The 16,358-nt window shown below is 42.9% G+C and overlaps 11 non-coding genes across 11 annotated transcripts; all 11 read left to right on the top strand.

The window, feature by feature from the left end:
- Positions 1 to 546: 546 nt before the first annotated feature.
- Positions 547 to 619, top strand: TRNAR-CCG. The gene has a single exon. It is a non-coding gene; the product is annotated as a tRNA-Arg (tRNA).
- A 1,473-nt stretch (positions 620 to 2,092) lies between these two features.
- On the top strand, positions 2,093 to 2,165 carry TRNAR-UCU. The gene has a single exon. It is a non-coding gene; the product is annotated as a tRNA-Arg (tRNA).
- Positions 2,166 to 3,110: 945 nt separating this feature from the next.
- Positions 3,111 to 3,183, top strand: TRNAR-CCG. Its single transcript has one exon. It is a non-coding gene; the product is annotated as a tRNA-Arg (tRNA).
- A 1,473-nt stretch (positions 3,184 to 4,656) lies between these two features.
- On the top strand, positions 4,657 to 4,729 carry TRNAR-UCU. Its single transcript has one exon. It is a non-coding gene; the product is annotated as a tRNA-Arg (tRNA).
- Positions 4,730 to 5,674: 945 nt separating this feature from the next.
- On the top strand, positions 5,675 to 5,747 carry TRNAR-CCG. The gene has a single exon. It is a non-coding gene; the product is annotated as a tRNA-Arg (tRNA).
- A 1,474-nt stretch (positions 5,748 to 7,221) lies between these two features.
- On the top strand, positions 7,222 to 7,294 carry TRNAR-UCU. Its single transcript has one exon. It is a non-coding gene; the product is annotated as a tRNA-Arg (tRNA).
- A 945-nt stretch (positions 7,295 to 8,239) lies between these two features.
- TRNAR-CCG lies at positions 8,240 to 8,312 on the top strand. The gene has a single exon. It is a non-coding gene; the product is annotated as a tRNA-Arg (tRNA).
- Positions 8,313 to 9,785: 1,473 nt separating this feature from the next.
- Positions 9,786 to 9,858, top strand: TRNAR-UCU. The gene has a single exon. It is a non-coding gene; the product is annotated as a tRNA-Arg (tRNA).
- Positions 9,859 to 12,346: 2,488 nt separating this feature from the next.
- Positions 12,347 to 12,419, top strand: TRNAR-UCU. Its single transcript has one exon. It is a non-coding gene; the product is annotated as a tRNA-Arg (tRNA).
- Positions 12,420 to 13,362: 943 nt separating this feature from the next.
- Positions 13,363 to 13,435, top strand: TRNAR-CCG. The gene has a single exon. It is a non-coding gene; the product is annotated as a tRNA-Arg (tRNA).
- Positions 13,436 to 14,907: 1,472 nt separating this feature from the next.
- On the top strand, positions 14,908 to 14,980 carry TRNAR-UCU. The gene has a single exon. It is a non-coding gene; the product is annotated as a tRNA-Arg (tRNA).
- The last annotated feature ends 1,378 nt before the right edge of the window (positions 14,981 to 16,358 follow it).

Below are 16,358 nucleotides of genomic sequence, written 5' to 3'. Positions count from 1 at the left end.
TGGGAAAATTGCAGAGGAGAAGCTGGGAGAGCTCATGGCCTAAGAGCCTTGTTCAAAAAGGGTCCTTTTCTAGTCTGTATTAATGTGAATATTCATTTGTGAATGTGGCTCAAAGTTGGTTATCCGATATTGCATAACTAGAAAGCATGGTAGGCTACATGGGCCTTGGCATCCTGTGAAAAATTCAGCACTTCAGTGCTTCTTTCACCTCAATACTCCTAACATCACGATGCGCTGTGGCAAAAATAACTGCAGATTGGAAACTAAATAGCTGCTTGGCTTTCCAAGGCAAATTCTCTGGGCACTGAAACACTTATGTGGAATGAAGATTCTTATCGTCTTTCCTCTTGCGTTTATCCTCTGCAGTTTACTCCTTTCTCTTTGAAAGTCCGTACGTAAAGCACTCTGCCCTATCACTATAAGGGGTTATGGTGCCCGTCGCTGAAGAAGTAGAGTGAGGAGTCTAAACTGCGTTGGAGAGTAGCAACTGTTTCCCAGGAAATGTTAACCTAGGACAGCTGGTGAGCTGGACCCCCCCATCACCTGATCCCAGTGGCCTAATGGATAAGGCACTGGCCTCCGGAGCCAGGGATTGTGGGTTCAAGTCCCACCTGGGATGAGAGTTTGAAGTCTTGTTCTGGGAAATAACTTCAAAGCATTGTTTCCAGAAAGAAGGCATAACTGTCATGCATCAGACCCTAATGAGAGCCCATGTTTCATGGGTGGAATGTTAAATATCAGAACTTAATGCTGACTTTGGCTTTCTTTTCTAGAGTATGAAAAAGACATTGAAGCCAAGAGTTCACTGGTATGGATTGCAATTTTTTGCACTTTACCTTCTCACCATGAAAAGGTTAAACTGAGCAGTAATGTGAGGAAGTATGTTCACTCGGAGATAGCGGTGTATGCATGGTAGAGCCTCTCAAGGCAGGGGGTTGAGGAAACAAGTGTATAGGATTTTCAGAGTATTGCACTGGAAGCAAAATTCATTGAAGAATGGAAGGTGGAAGAAGTTCAAGACCTGAGGGTCTGCGTGGGATAAGGACTTTCACCCATTCTGCTCCCACGGAAATAATCTTTATCGAATGCAGCTCTTTGTTCGGTAGGTAATATTGGCTTAGGTGAGGAAGTGGTAAACTAGAGAGCCTTGATCTGTATTTCTTGCATGAAATTAACTACTTTTATGCTTTTCAGAGGTTATCACTTCTTTTGTGCAAACACTACTGCTAATTGCAAGTGGAATAGTAGTTTGACTTTCGACAGGAGGCTCTCAGGTCAGGTGGTTGAGAGAACAAGAGTAAAGGATTTTCAAAGAGTATTGGACTGGAAGCAAAAGCCATTGGAGAAGGAAAAGGCGGAGAAATTCATGACCTGAGGGTGTTCTTCGATAAGGACTTTCACCTATTCTGCTCCTAAGGAGACAAAGTTTATTGAATGCAGTGCAGCATTTGATAGGAGATATTGACTTAGGTGAAGAAGTGGGAAATTAGAGAGCCTTGATCAATTTTACTTGCACTAAATCCACTACTTTTATGCTTTTCTTAGGTTATATCTTCTTTCGTGCACATTACTCTTAATTGCAAATTGAATAATAGCTTGACTTTCGACAGGAGCATTCTCAGGGTACTTTCATCTGTATTTGGAATCCTGATTCACTCTGTGTTTATCCTTGTGGCTAGCTCTGCTACCATTTCCAGTTTCTATATCAGTGTACGGGAAAAGTATTGTGAGATACAATAAAAGTATACTTCAACAGTTCAGATCCTCCACCTGACCAAACTTAGCAAATCTCCTTAAGCGATTCCAGCTCATCCCTCATGAGACAGTTAATGTATTGCATGGGAAGGTTGAATAGATAGGTGGTCAAGTACTTTGCTTTTCAGCTGCATAGTCTCTAGCAATATAGGAAACGCCCTTGAGAAGCATGCTCATAGCATTAGTGATGTTATACCTGGGGGTGGATTGGTAATAGAGCTAGACAGTGTCAAAATCCCCTGTAAAGCAGAAGATCGAATCAGAAGAACCTAGCAGGGTGCGGGTGACACACCTAAGCCATCCGCTGGGTTTCTAAGGAAAGGTAGCTCCTTACGTGACCCCAGTGGCCTAATGGATAAGGTACTGGCCTTCTAAGCCTGGGATTGTGGGTTCAAGTCCCACCTGGGGTGGGTTGTGATGTTTTCAAGCATACATCCTCATAAAGCCATTGTTTTCTTCCATACAATGACATACTGGTCATAGACAGTATCCAGAGGAACAATCATGGTTCACGTAACAAGAAGAAACCGGAAGAGCAGAGATGACACTGAACACCTTGGAACAGATGTGGCCCAGGCTGCTAATATTCAAACAGGTGAAGGGCATACATAATATAAAAAAACAAGAATTCACTGGCGCAAAGTGCATCTTCCAACATTTTATCGTACGAGGATGAAAAAGACAGACTCGGCTATATTTTCAGGTAGGTTTTCTTTACCGAAAAGGAGCACGTTCAGTGAAACAGGGTCTCCAGAGCATAGAGATGTGGGAAATAAAGTAAAGGAATAAGAAAGTGAATTGGTCTGCAATGGGAAAATTGCAGAGGAGAAGCTGGGAGAGCTCATGGCCTAAGAGCCTTGTTCAAAAAGGGTCCTTTTCTAGTCTGTATTAATGTGAATATTCATTTGTGAATGTGGCTCAAAGTTGGTTATCCGATATTGCATAACTAGAAAGCATGGTAGGCTACATGGGCCTTGGCATCCTGTGAAAAATTCAGCACTTCAGTGCTTCTTTCACCTCAATACTCCTAACATCACGATGCGCTGTGGCAAAAATAACTGCAGATTGGAAACTAAATAGCTGCTTGGCTTTCCAAGGCAAATTCTCTGGGCACTGAAACACTTATGTGGAATGAAGATTCTTATCGTCTTTCCTCTTGCGTTTATCCTCTGCAGTTTACTCCTTTCTCTTTGAAAGTCCGTACGTAAAGCACTCTGCCCTATCACTATAAGGGGTTATGGTGCCCGTCGCTGAAGAAGTAGAGTGAGGAGTCTAAACTGCGTTGGAGAGTAGCAACTGTTTCCCAGGAAATGTTAACCTAGGACAGCTGGTGAGCTGGACTCCCCCATCACCTGATCCCAGTGGCCTAATGGATAAGGCACTGGCCTCCGGAACCAGGGATTGTGGGTTCAAGTCCCACCTGGGATGAGAGTTTGAAGTCTTGTTCTGGGAAATAACTTCAAAGCATTGTTTCCAGAAAGAAGGCATAACTGTCATGCATCAGACCCTAATGAGAGCCCATGTTTCATGGGTGGAATGTTAAATATCAGAACTTAATGCTGACTTTGGCTTTCTTTTCTAGAGTATGAAAAAGACATTGAAGCCAAGAGTTCACTGGTATGGATTGCAATTTTTTGCACTTTACCTTCTGACCATGAAAAGGTTAAACTGAGCAGTAATGTGAGGAAGTATGTTCACTCGGAGATAGCGGTGTATGCATGGTAGAGCCTCTCAAGGCAGGGGGTTGAGGAAACAAGTGTATAGGATTTTCAGAGTATTGCACTGGAAGCAAAATTCATTGAAGAATGGAAGGTGGAAGAAGTTCAAGACCTGAGGGTCTGCGTGGGATAAGGACTTTCACCCATTCTGCTCCCACGGAAATAATCTTTATCGAATGCAGCTCTTTGTTCGGTAGGTAATATTGGCTTAGGTGAGGAAGTGGTAAACTAGAGAGCCTTGATCTGTATTTCTTGCATGAAATTAACTACTTTTATGCTTTTCAGAGGTTATCACTTCTTTTGTGCAAACACTACTGCTAATTGCAAGTGGAATAGTAGTTTGACTTTCGACAGGAGGCTCTCAGGTCAGGTGGTTGAGAGAACAAGAGTAAAGGATTTTCAAAGAGTATTGGACTGGAAGCAAAAGCCATTGGAGAAGGAAAAGGCGGAGAAATTCATGACCTGAGGGTGTTCTTCGATAAGGACTTTCACCTATTCTGCTCCTAAGGAGACAAAGTTTATTGAATGCAGTGCAGCATTTGATAGGAGATATTGACTTAGGTGAAGAAGTGGGAAATTAGAGAGCCTTGATCAATTTTACTTGCACTAAATCCACTACTTTTATGCTTTTCTTAGGTTATATCTTCTTTCGTGCTCATTACTCTTAATTGCAAATTGAATAATAGCTTGACTTTCGACAGGAGCATTCTCAGGGTACTTTCATCTGTATTTGGAATCCTGATTCACTCTGTGTTTATCCTTGTGGCTAGCTCTGCTACCATTTCCAGTTTCTATATCAGTGTACGGGAAAAGTATTGTGAGATACAATAAAAGTATACTTCAACAGTTCAGATCCTCCACCTGACCAAACTTAGCAAATCTCCTTAAGCGATTCCAGCTCATCCCTCATGAGACAGTTAATGTATTGCATGGGAAGGTTGAATAGATAGGTGGTCAAGTACTTTGCTTTTCAGCTGCATAGTCTCTAGCAATATAGGAAACACCCTTGAGAAGCATGCTCATAGCATTAGTGATGTTATACCTGGGGGTGGATTGGTAATAGAGCTAGACAGTGTCAAAATCCCCTGTAAAGCAGAAGATCGAATCAGAAGAACCTAGCAGGGTGCGGGTGACACACCTAAGCCATCCGCTGGGTTTCTACGGAAAGGTAGCTCCTTACCTGACCCCAGTGGCCTAATGGATAAGGTACTGGCCTTCTAAGCCTGGGATTGTGGGTTCAAGTCCCACCTGGGGTGGGTTGTGATGTTTTCAAGCATACATCCTCATAAAGCCATTGTTTTCTTCCATACAATGACATACTGGTCATAGACAGTATCCAGAGGAACAATCATGGTTCACGTAACAAGAAGAAACCCGAAGAGCAGAGATGACACTGAACACCTTGGAACAGATGTGGCCCAGGCTGCTAATATTCAAACAGGTGAAGGGCATACATAATATAAAAAAACAAGAATTCACTGGCGCAAAGTGCATCTTCCAACATTTTATCGTACGAGGATGAAAAAGACAGACTCGGCTATATTTTCAGGTAGGTTTTCTTTACCGAAAAGGAGCACGTTCAGTGAAACAGGGTCTCCAGAGCATAGAGATGTGGGAAATAAAGTAAAGGAATAAGAAAGTGAATTGGTCTGCAATGGGAAAATTGCAGAGGAGAAGCTGGGAGAGCTCATGGCCTAAGAGCCTTGTTCAAAAAGGGTCCTTTTCTAGTCTGTATTAATGTGAATATTCATTTGTGAATGTGGCTCAAAGTTGGTTATCCGATATTGCATAACTAGAAAGCATGGTAGGCTACATGGGCCTTGGCATCCTGTGAAAAATTCAGCACTTCAGTGCTTCTTTCACCTCAATACTCCTAACATCACGATGCGCTGTGGCAAAAATAACTGCAGATTGGAAACTAAATAGCTGCTTGGCTTTCCAAGGCAAATTCTCTGGGCACTGAAACACTTATGTGGAATGAAGATTCTTATCGTCTTTCCTCTTGCGTTTATCCTCTGCAGTTTACTCCTTTCTCTTTGAAAGTCCGTACGTAAAGCACTCTGCCCTATCACTATAAGGGGTTATGGTGCCCGTCGCTGAAGAAGTAGAGTGAGGAGTCTAAACTGCGTTGGAGAGTAGCAACTGTTTCCCAGGAAATGTTAACCTAGGACAGCTGGTGAGCTGGACTCCCCCATCACCTGATCCCAGTGGCCTAATGGATAAGGCACTGGCCTCCGGAGCCAGGGATTGTGGGTTCAAGTCCCACCTGGGATGAGAGTTTGAAGTCTTGTTCTGGGAAATAACTTCAAAGCATTGTTTCCAGAAAGAAGGCATAACTGTCATGCATCAGACCCTAATGAGAGCCCATGTTTCATGGGTGGAATGTTAAATATCAGAACTTAATGCTGACTTTGGCTTTCTTTTCTAGAGTATGAAAAAGACATTGAAGCCAAGAGTTCACTGGTATGGATTGCAATTTTTTGCACTTTACCTTCTGACCATGAAAAGGTTAAACTGAGCAGTAATGTGAGGAAGTATGTTCACTCGGAGATAGCGGTGTATGCATGGTAGAGCCTCTCAAGGCAGGGGGTTGAGGAAACAAGTGTATAGGATTTTCAGAGTATTGCACTGGAAGCAAAATTCATTGAAGAATGGAAGGTGGAAGAAGTTCAAGACCTGAGGGTCTGCGTGGGATAAGGACTTTCACCCATTCTGCTCCCACGGAAATAATCTTTATCGAATGCAGCTCTTTGTTCGGTAGGTAATATTGGCTTAGGTGAGGAAGTGGTAAACTAGAGAGCCTTGATCTGTATTTCTTGCATGAAATTAACTACTTTTATGCTTTTCAGAGGTTATCACTTCTTTTGTGCAAACACTACTGCTAATTGCAAGTGGAATAGTAGTTTGACTTTCGACAGGAGGCTCTCAGGTCAGGTGGTTGAGAGAACAAGAGTAAAGGATTTTCAAAGAGTATTGGACTGGAAGCAAAAGCCATTGGAGAAGGAAAAGGCGGAGAAATTCATGACCTGAGGGTGTTCTTCGATAAGGACTTTCACCTATTCTGCTCCTAAGGAGACAAAGTTTATTGAATGCAGTGCAGCATTTGATAGGAGATATTGACTTAGGTGAAGAAGTGGGAAATTAGAGAGCCTTGATCAATTTTACTTGCACTAAATCCACTACTTTTATGCTTTTCTTAGGTTATATCTTCTTTCGTGCACATTACTCTTAATTGCAAATTGAATAATAGCTTGACTTTCGACAGGAGCATTCTCAGGGTACTTTCATCTGTATTTGGAATCCTGATTCACTCTGTGTTTATCCTTGTGGCTAGCTCTGCTACCATTTCCAGTTTCTATATCAGTGTACGGGAAAAGTATTGTGAGATACAATAAAAGTATACTTCAACAGTTCAGATCCTCCACCTGACCAAACTTAGCAAATCTCCTTAAGCGATTCCAGCTCATCCCTCATGAGACAGTTAATGTATTGCATGGGAAGGTTGAATAGATAGGTAGGTCAAGTACTTTGCTTTTCAGCTGCATAGTCTCTAGCAATATAGGAAACGCCCTTGAGAAGCATGCTCATAGCATTAGTGATGTTATACCTGGGGGTGGATTGGTAATAGAGCTAGACAGTGTCAAAATCCCCTGTAAAGCAGAAGATCGAATCAGAAGAACCTAGCAGGGTGCGGGTGACACACCTAAGCCATCCGCTGGGTTTCTACGGAAAGGTAGCTCCTTACGTGACCCCAGTGGCCTAATGGATAAGGTACTGGCCTTCTAAGCCTGGGATTGTGGGTTCAAGTCCCACCTGGGGTGGGTTGTGATGTTTTCAAGCATACATCCTCATAAAGCCATTGTTTTCTTCCATACAATGACATACTGGTCATAGACAGTATCCAGAGGAACAATCATGGTTCACGTAACAAGAAGAAACCCGAAGAGCAGAGATGACACTGAACACCTTGGAACAGATGTGGCCCAGGCTGCTAATATTCAAACAGGTGAAGGGCATACATAATATAAAAAAACAAGAATTCACTGGCGCAAAGTGCATCTTCCAACATTTTATCGTACGAGGATGAAAAAGACAGACTCGGCTATATTTTCAGGTAGGTTTTCTTTACCGAAAAGGAGCACGTTCAGTGAAACAGGGTCTCCAGAGCTTAGAGATGTGGGAAATAAAGTAAAGGAATAAGAAAGTGAATTGGTCTGCAATGGGAAAATTGCAGAGGAGAAGCTGGGAGAGCTCATGGCCTAAGAGCCTTGTTCAAAAAGGGTCCTTTTCTAGTCTGTATTAATGTGAATATTCATTTGTGAATGTGGCTCAAAGTTGGTTATCCGATATTGCATAACTAGAAAGCATGGTAGGCTACATGGGCCTTGGCATCCTGTGAAAAATTCAGCACTTCAGTGCTTCTTTCACCTCAATACTCCTAACATCACGATGCGCTGTGGCAAAAATAACTGCAGATTGGAAACTAAATAGCTGCTTGGCTTTCCAAGGCAAATTCTCTGGGTACTGAAACACTTATGTGGAATGAAGATTCTTATCGTCTTTCCTCTTGCGTTTATCCTCTGCAGTTTACTCCTTTCTCTTTGAAAGTCCGTACGTAAAGCACTCTGCCCTATCACTATAAGGGGTTATGGTGCCCGTCGCTGAAGAAGTAGAGTGAGGAGTCTAAACTGCGTTGGAGAGTAGCAACTGTTTCCCAGGAAATGTTAACCTAGGACAGCTGGTGAGCTGGACTCCCCCATCACCTGATCCCAGTGGCCTAATGGATAAGGCACTGGCCTCCGGAGCCAGGGATTGTGGGTTCAAGTCCCACCTGGGATGAGAGTTTGAAGTCTTGTTCTGGGAAATAACTTCAAAGCATTGTTTCCAGAAAGAAGGCATAACTGTCATGCATCAGACCCTAATGAGAGCCCATGTTTCATGGGTGGAATGTTAAATATCAGAACTTAATGCTGACTTTGGCTTTCTTTTCTAGAGTATGAAAAAGACATTGAAGCCAAGAGTTCACTGGTATGGATTGCAATTTTTTGCACTTTACCTTCTCACCATGAAAAGGTTAAACTGAGCAGTAATGTGAGGAAGTATGTTCACTCGGAGATAGCGGTGTATGCATGGTAGAGCCTCTCAAGGCAGGGGGTTGAGGAAACAAGTGTATAGGATTTTCAGAGTATTGCACTGGAAGCAAAATTCATTGAAGAATGGAAGGTGGAAGAAGTTCAAGACCTGAGGGTCTGCGTGGATAAGGACTTTCACCCATTCTGCTCCCACGGAAATAATCTTTATCGAATGCAGCTCTTTGTTCGGTAGGTAATATTGGCTTAGGTGAGGAAGTGGTAAACTAGAGAGCCTTGATCTGTATTTCTTGCATGAAATTAACTACTTTTATGCTTTTCAGAGGTTATCACTTCTTTTGTGCAAACACTACTGCTAATTGCAAGTGGAATAGTAGTTTGACTTTCGACAGGAGCCTCTCAGGTCAGGTGGTTGAGAGAACAAGAGTAAAGGATTTTCAAAGAGTATTGGACTGGAAGCAAAAGCCATTGGAGAAGGAAAAGGCGGAGAAATTCATGACCTGAGGGTGTTCTTCGATAAGGACTTTCACCTATTCTGCTCCTAAGGAGACAAAGTTTATTGAATGCAGTGCAGCATTTGATAGGAGATATTGACTTAGGTGAAGAAGTGGGAAATTAGAGAGCCTTGATCAATTTTACTTGCACTAAATCCACTACTTTTATGCTTTTCTTAGGTTATATCTTCTTTCGTGCACATTACTCTTAATTGCAAATTGAATAATAGCTTGACTTTCGACAGGAGCATTCTCAGGGTACTTTCATCTGTATTTGGAATCCTGATTCACTCTGTGTTTATCCTTGTGGCTAGCTCTGCTACCATTTCCAGTTTCTATATCAGTGTACGGGAAAAGTATTGTGAGATACAATAAAAGTATACTTCAACAGTTCAGATCCTCCACCTGACCAAACTTAGCAAATCTCCTTAAGCGATTCCAGCTCATCCCTCATGAGACAGTTAATGTATTGCATGGGAAGGTTGAATAGATGGGTGGTCAAGTACTTTGCTTTTCAGCTGCATAGTCTCTAGCAATATAGGAAACACCCTTGAGAAGCATGCTCATAGCATTAGTGATGTTATACCTGGGGGTGGATTGGTAATAGAGCTAGACAGTGTCAAAATCCCCTGTAAAGCAGAAGATCGAATCAGAAGAACCTAGCAGGGTGCGGGTGACACACCTAAGCCATCCGCTGGGTTTCTAAGGAAAGGTAAGCTCCTTACGTGACCCCAGTGGCCTAATGGATAAGGTACTGGCCTTCTAAGCCTGGGATTGTGGGTTCAAGTCCCACCTGGGGTGGGTTGTGATGTTTTCAAGCATACATCCTCATAAAGCCATTGTTTTCTTCCATACAATGACATACTGGTCATAGACAGTATCCAGAGGAACAATCATGGTTCACGTAACAAGAAGAAACCCGAAGAGCAGAGATGACACTGAACACCTTGGAACAGATGTGGCCCAGGCTGCTAATATTCAAACAGGTGAAGGGCATACATAATATAAAAAAACAAGAATTCACTGGCGCAAAGTGCATCTTCCAACATTTTATCGTACGAGGATGAAAAAGACAGACTCGGCTATATTTTCAGGTAGGTTTTCTTTACCGAAAAGGAGCACGTTCAGTGAAACAGGGTCTCCAGAGCATAGAGATGTGGGAAATAAAGTAAAGGAATAAGAAAGTGAATTGGTCTGCAATGGGAAAATTGCAGAGGAGAAGCTGGGAGAGCTCATGGCCTAAGAGCCTTGTTCAAAAAGGGTCCTTTTCTAGTCTGTATTAATGTGAATATTCATTTGTGAATGTGGCTCAAAGTTGGTTATCCGATATTGCATAACTAGAAAGCATGGTAGGCTACATGGGCCTTGGCATCCTGTGAAAAATTCAGCACTTCAGTGCTTCTTTCACCTCAATACTCCTAACATCACGATGCGCTGTGGCAAAAATAACTGCAGATTGGAAACTAAATAGCTGCTTGGCTTTCCAAGGCAAATTCTCTGGGCACTGAAACACTTATGTGGAATGAAGATTCTTATCGTCTTTCCTCTTGCGTTTATCCTCTGCAGTTTACTCCTTTCTCTTTGAAAGTCCGTACGTAAAGCACTCTGCCCTATCACTATAAGGGGTTATGGTGCCCGTCGCTGAAGAAGTAGAGTGAGGAGTCTAAACTGCGTTGGAGAGTAGCAACTGTTTCCCAGGAAATGTTAACCTAGGACAGCTGGTGAGCTGGACACCCATCACCTGATCCCAGTGGCCTAATGGATAAGGCACTGGCCTCCGGAGCCAAGGATTGTGGGTTCAAGTCCCACCTGGAATGAGAGTTTGAAGTCTTGTTCTGGGAAATAACTTCAAAGCATTGTTTCCAGAAAGAAGGCATAACTGTCATGCATCAGACCCTAATGAGAGCCCATGTTTCATGGGTGGAATGTTAAATATCAGAACTTAATGCTGACTTTGGCTTTCTTTTCTAGAGTATGAAAAAGACATTGAAGCCAAGAGTTCACTGGTATGGATTGCAATTTTTTGCACTTTACCTTCTGACCATGAAAAGGTTAAACTGAGCAGTAATGTGAGGAAGTATGTTCACTCGGAGATAGCGGTGTATGCATGGTAGAGCCTCTCAAGGCAGGGGGTTGAGGAAACAAGTGTATAGGATTTTCAGAGTATTGCACTGGAAGCAAAATTCATTGAAGAATGGAAGGTGGAAGAAGTTCAAGACCTGAGGGTCTGCGTGGATAAGGACTTTCACCCATTCTGCTCCCACGGAAATAATCTTTATCGAATGCAGCTCTTTGTTCGGTAGGTAATATTGGCTTAGGTGAGGAAGTGGTAAACTAGAGAGCCTTGATCTGTATTTCTTGCATGAAATTAACTACTTTTATGCTTTTCAGAGGTTATCACTTCTTTTGTGCAAACACTACTGCTAATTGCAAGTGGAATAGTAGTTTGACTTTCGACAGGAGCCTCTCAGGTCAGGTGGTTGAGAGAACAAGAGTAAAGGATTTTCAAAGAGTATTGGACTGGAAGCAAAAGCCATTGGAGAAGGAAAAGGCGGAGAAATTCATGACCTGAGGGTGTTCTTCGATAAGGACTTTCACCTATTCTGCTCCTAAGGAGACAAAGTTTATTGAATGCAGTGCAGCATTTGATAGGAGATATTGACTTAGGTGAAGAAGTGGGAAATTAGAGAGCCTTGATCCATTTTACTTGCACTAAATCCACTACTTTTATGCTTTTCTTAGGTTATATCTTCTTTCGTGCACATTACTCTTAATTGCAAATTGAATAATAGCTTGACTTTCGACAGGAGCATTCTCAGGGTACTTTCATCTGTATTTGGAATCCTGATTCACTCTGTGTTTATCCTTGTGGCTAGCTCTGCTACCATTTCCAGTTTCTATATCAGTGTACGGGAAAAGTATTGTGAGATACAATAAAAGTATACTTCAACAGTTCAGATCCTCCACCTGACCAAACTTAGCAAATCTCCTTAAGCGATTCCAGCTCATCCCTCATGAGACAGTTAATGTATTGCATGGGAAGGTTGAATAGATAGGAGGTCAAGTACTTTGCTTTTCAGCTGCATAGTCTCTAGCAATATAGGAAACGCCCTTGAGAAGCATGCTCATAGCATTAGTGATGTTATACCTGGGGGTGGATTGGTAATAGAGCTAGACAGTGTCAAAATCCCCTGTAAAGCAGAAGATCGAATCAGAAGAACCTAGCAGGGTGCGGGTGACACACCTAAGCCATCCGCTGGGTTTCTAAGGAAAGGAAGCTCCTTACGTGACCCCAGTGGCCTAATGGATAAGGTACTGGCCTTCTAAGCCTGGGATTGTGGGTTCAAGTCCCACCTGGGGTGGGTTGTGATGTTTTCAAGCATACATCCTCATAAAGCCATTGTTTTCTTCCATACAATGACATACTGGTCATAGACAGTATCCAGAGGAACAATCATGGTTCACGTAACAAGAAGAAACCCGAAGAGCAGAGATGACACTGAACACCTTGGAACAGATGTGGCCCAGGCTGCTAATATTCAAACAGGTGAAGGGCATACATAATATAAAAAAACAAGAATTCACTGGCGCAAAGTGCATCTTCCAACATTTTATCGTACGAGGATGAAAAAGACAGACTCGGCTATATTTTCAGGTAGGTTTTCTTTACCGAAAAGGAGCACGTTCAGTGAAACAGGGTCTCCAGAGCATAGAGATGTGGGAAATAAAGTAAAGGAATAAGAAAGTGAATTGGTCTGCAATGGGAAAATTGCAGAGGAGAAGCTGGGAGAGCTCATGGCCTAAGAGCCTTGTTCAAAAAGGGTCCTTTTCTAGTCTGTATTAATGTGAATATTCATTTGTGAATGTGGCTCAAAGTTGGTTATCCGATATTGCATAACTAGAAAGCATGGTAGGCTACATGGGCCTTGGCATCCTGTGAAAAATTCAGCACTTCAGTGCTTCTTTCACCTCAATACTCCTAACATCACGATGCGCTGTGGCAAAAATAACTGCAGATTGGAAACTAAATAGCTGCTTGGCTTTCCAAGGCAAATTCTCTGGGCACTGAAACACTTATGTGGAATGAAGATTCTTATCGTCTTTCCTCTTGCGTTTATCCTCTGCAGTTTACTCCTTTCTCTTTGAAAGTCCGTACGTAAAGCACTCTGCCCTATCACTATAAGGGGTTATGGTGCCCGTCGCTGAAGAAGTAGAGTGAGGAGTCTAAACTGCGTTGGAGAGTAGCAACTGTTTCCCAGGAAATGTTAACCTAGGACAGCTGGTGAGCTGGTCACCCATCACCTGATCCCAGTGGCCTAATGGATAAGGCACTGGCCTCCGGAGCCAGGGATTGTGGGTTCAAGTCCCACCTGGGATGAGAGTTTGAAGTCTTGTTCTGGGAAATAACTTCAAAGCATTGTTTCCAGAAAGAAGGCATAACTGTCATGCATCAGACCCTAATGAGAGCCCATGTTTCATGGGTGGAATGTTAAATATCAGAACTTAATGCTGACTTTGGCTTTCTTTTCTAGAGTATGAAAAAGACATTGAAGCCAAGAGTTCACTGGTATGGATTGCAATTTTTTGCACTTTACCTTCTGACCATGAAAAGGTTAAACTGAGCAGTAATGTGAGGAAGTATGTTCACTCGGAGATAGCGGTGTATGCATGGTAGAGCCTCTCAAGGCAGGGGGTTGAGGAAACAAGTGTATAGGATTTTCAGAGTATTGCACTGGAAGCAAAATTCATTGAAGAATGGAAGGTGGAAGAAGTTCAAGACCTGAGGGTCTGCGTGGATAAGGACTTTCACCCATTCTGCTCCCACGGAAATAATCTTTATCGAATGCAGCTCTTTGTTCGGTAGGTAATATTGGCTTAGGTGAGGAAGTGGTAAACTAGAGAGCCTTGATCTGTATTTCTTGCATGAAATTAACTACTTTTATGCTTTTCAGAGGTTATCACTTCTTTTGTGCAAACACTACTGCTAATTGCAAGTGGAATAGTAGTTTGACTTTCGACAGGAGCCTCTCAGGTCAGGTGGTTGAGAGAACAAGAGTAAAGGATTTTCAAAGAGTATTGGACTGGAAGCAAAAGCCATTGGAGAAGGAAAAGGCGGAGAAATTCATGACCTGAGGGTGTTCTTCGATAAGGACTTTCACCTATTCTGCTCCTAAGGAGACAAAGTTTATTGAATGCAGTGCAGCATTTGATAGGAGATATTGACTTAGGTGAAGAAGTGGGAAATTAGAGAGCCTTGATCCATTTTACTTGCACTAAATCCACTACTTTTATGCTTTTCTTAGGTTATATCTTCTTTCGTGCACATTACTCTTAATTGCAAATTGAATAATAGCTTGACTTTCGACAGGAGCATTCTTAGGGTACTTTCATCTGTATTTGGAATCCTGATTCACTCTGTGTTTATCCTTGTGGCTAGCTCTGCTACCATTTCCAGTTTCTATATCAGTGTACGGGAAAAGTATTGTGAGATACAATAAAAGTATACTTCAACAGTTCAGATCCTCCACCTGACCAAACTTAGCAAATCTCCTTAAGCGATTCCAGCTCATCCCTCATGAGACAGTTAATGTATTGCATGGGAAGGTTGAATAGATAGGAGGTCAAGTACTTTGCTTTTCAGCTGCATAGTCTCTAGCAATATAGGAAACGCCCTTGAGAAGCATGCTCATAGCATTAGTGATGTTATACCTGGGGGTGGATTGGTAATAGAGCTAGACAGTGTCAAAATCCCCTGTAAAGCAGAAGATCGAATCAGAAGAACCTAGCAGGGTGCGGGTGACACACCTAAGCCATCCGCTGGGTTTCTAAGGAAAGGAAGCTCCTTACGTGACCCCAGTGGCCTAATGGATAAGGTACTGGCCTTCTAAGCCTGGGATTGTGGGTTCAAGTCCCACCTGGGATGAGAGTTTGAAGTCTTGTTCTGGGAAATAACTTCAAAGCATTGTTTCCAGAAAGAAGGCATAACTGTCATGCATCAGACCCTAATGAGAGCCCATGTTTCAAGGGTGGAATGTTAAATATCAGAACTTAATGCTGACTTTGGCTTTCTTTTCTAGAGTATGAAAAAGACATTGAAGCCAAGAGTTCACTGGTATGGACTGCAATTTTTTGCACTTTACCTTCTGACCATGAAAAGGTTAAACTGAGCAGGAATGTGAGGAAGTATGTTCACTCGGAGATAGCGGTGTATGCATGGTAGAGCCTCTCAAGGCAGGGGGTTGAGGAAACAAGTGTATAGGATTTTCAGAGTATTGAAGTGGATGCAAAATTCATTGAAGAATGGAAGGTGGAAGAAGTTCAAGACCTAAGGGCCAGCGAGGATAAGGACTTTCACCTATTCTATTCCCACGGAAATAATCTTTATTGAATGCAGCTCTTTGTTCGGTAGGTAATATTGGCTTAGGTGAGGAAGTGGTAAACTAGAGAGCCTTGTTCTGTATTTCTTGCATGAAATTAACTACCATATTTTCGCTCTATATGATGCTCTTTTTTTCACTCCAACGGGGGGCGGGAAATGTCTGTGTGTTTTATGGAACGAATATTAAAAAAAACCCTAAATATCTAACTACAACTCCCCACCCTCTTGACTATCCCAAGATCTGCCAAATTAATTTACTACAACCCCCCCACTCTCCTGAACCCCCCAAGACCTGCCAAGAGTACCTGATGGTCCATTGGGGGTTTAGGCACGATCCGGGAGCGATCTCCTGCACTTGGGCCATCAGCTGCCAGTAATCAAAATGGCACTGACGGCCCTTTGCCCTTAGTACTTAACAGGGGCCGACCAATCGCAGCAGTTGCCTGTGTGACATAATAAGGGCAAAGGGCCGTCGGCGCCATTTTGGTTACTGGCAGCCGACGGCCCTTCGCCCTTACTATGTCACAGGGGCTGGCCAAAGGCACCGTTGCCCCTGTGACATAGTAAGGGCAAAGGGCTGACTGTGCCATTTTGATTACTGGCAGCCGACGTCCCAAGTGCAGGAGATCACTCCCAGAGCCCTGCTGGACCACCAGGGAGTTTTTGCAGGTCTTGGGGGTGTCAGGAGTGTGGGGGGTTGTTAATTAATTTAAAGGGTTGGGGTGGAGGTTTGTTTTTTTTTTTGGGGGGGGGGGGGGTACCACAGTAAGAGAAAGATAAAAAAGTTTTCTGATCTAGGGGATGGACCAAAATTTCCCTCCCCAGACCTGAAAACAAAATGGGGACAAAAATAAAATGCTATGCACTCCCCTAATTTGCTCCATAAGACCCACAGATGCCAGGGGACAGAGCCGATTTAGCA

The sequence above is a fragment of the Rhinatrema bivittatum genome, chromosome 6 (genome assembly GCF_901001135.1).
Source record: "Rhinatrema bivittatum chromosome 6, aRhiBiv1.1, whole genome shotgun sequence".
Taxonomy (NCBI): domain Eukaryota; kingdom Metazoa; phylum Chordata; class Amphibia; order Gymnophiona; family Rhinatrematidae; genus Rhinatrema; species Rhinatrema bivittatum.
This window is presented reverse-complemented; position numbering and strand designations above follow the sequence as displayed.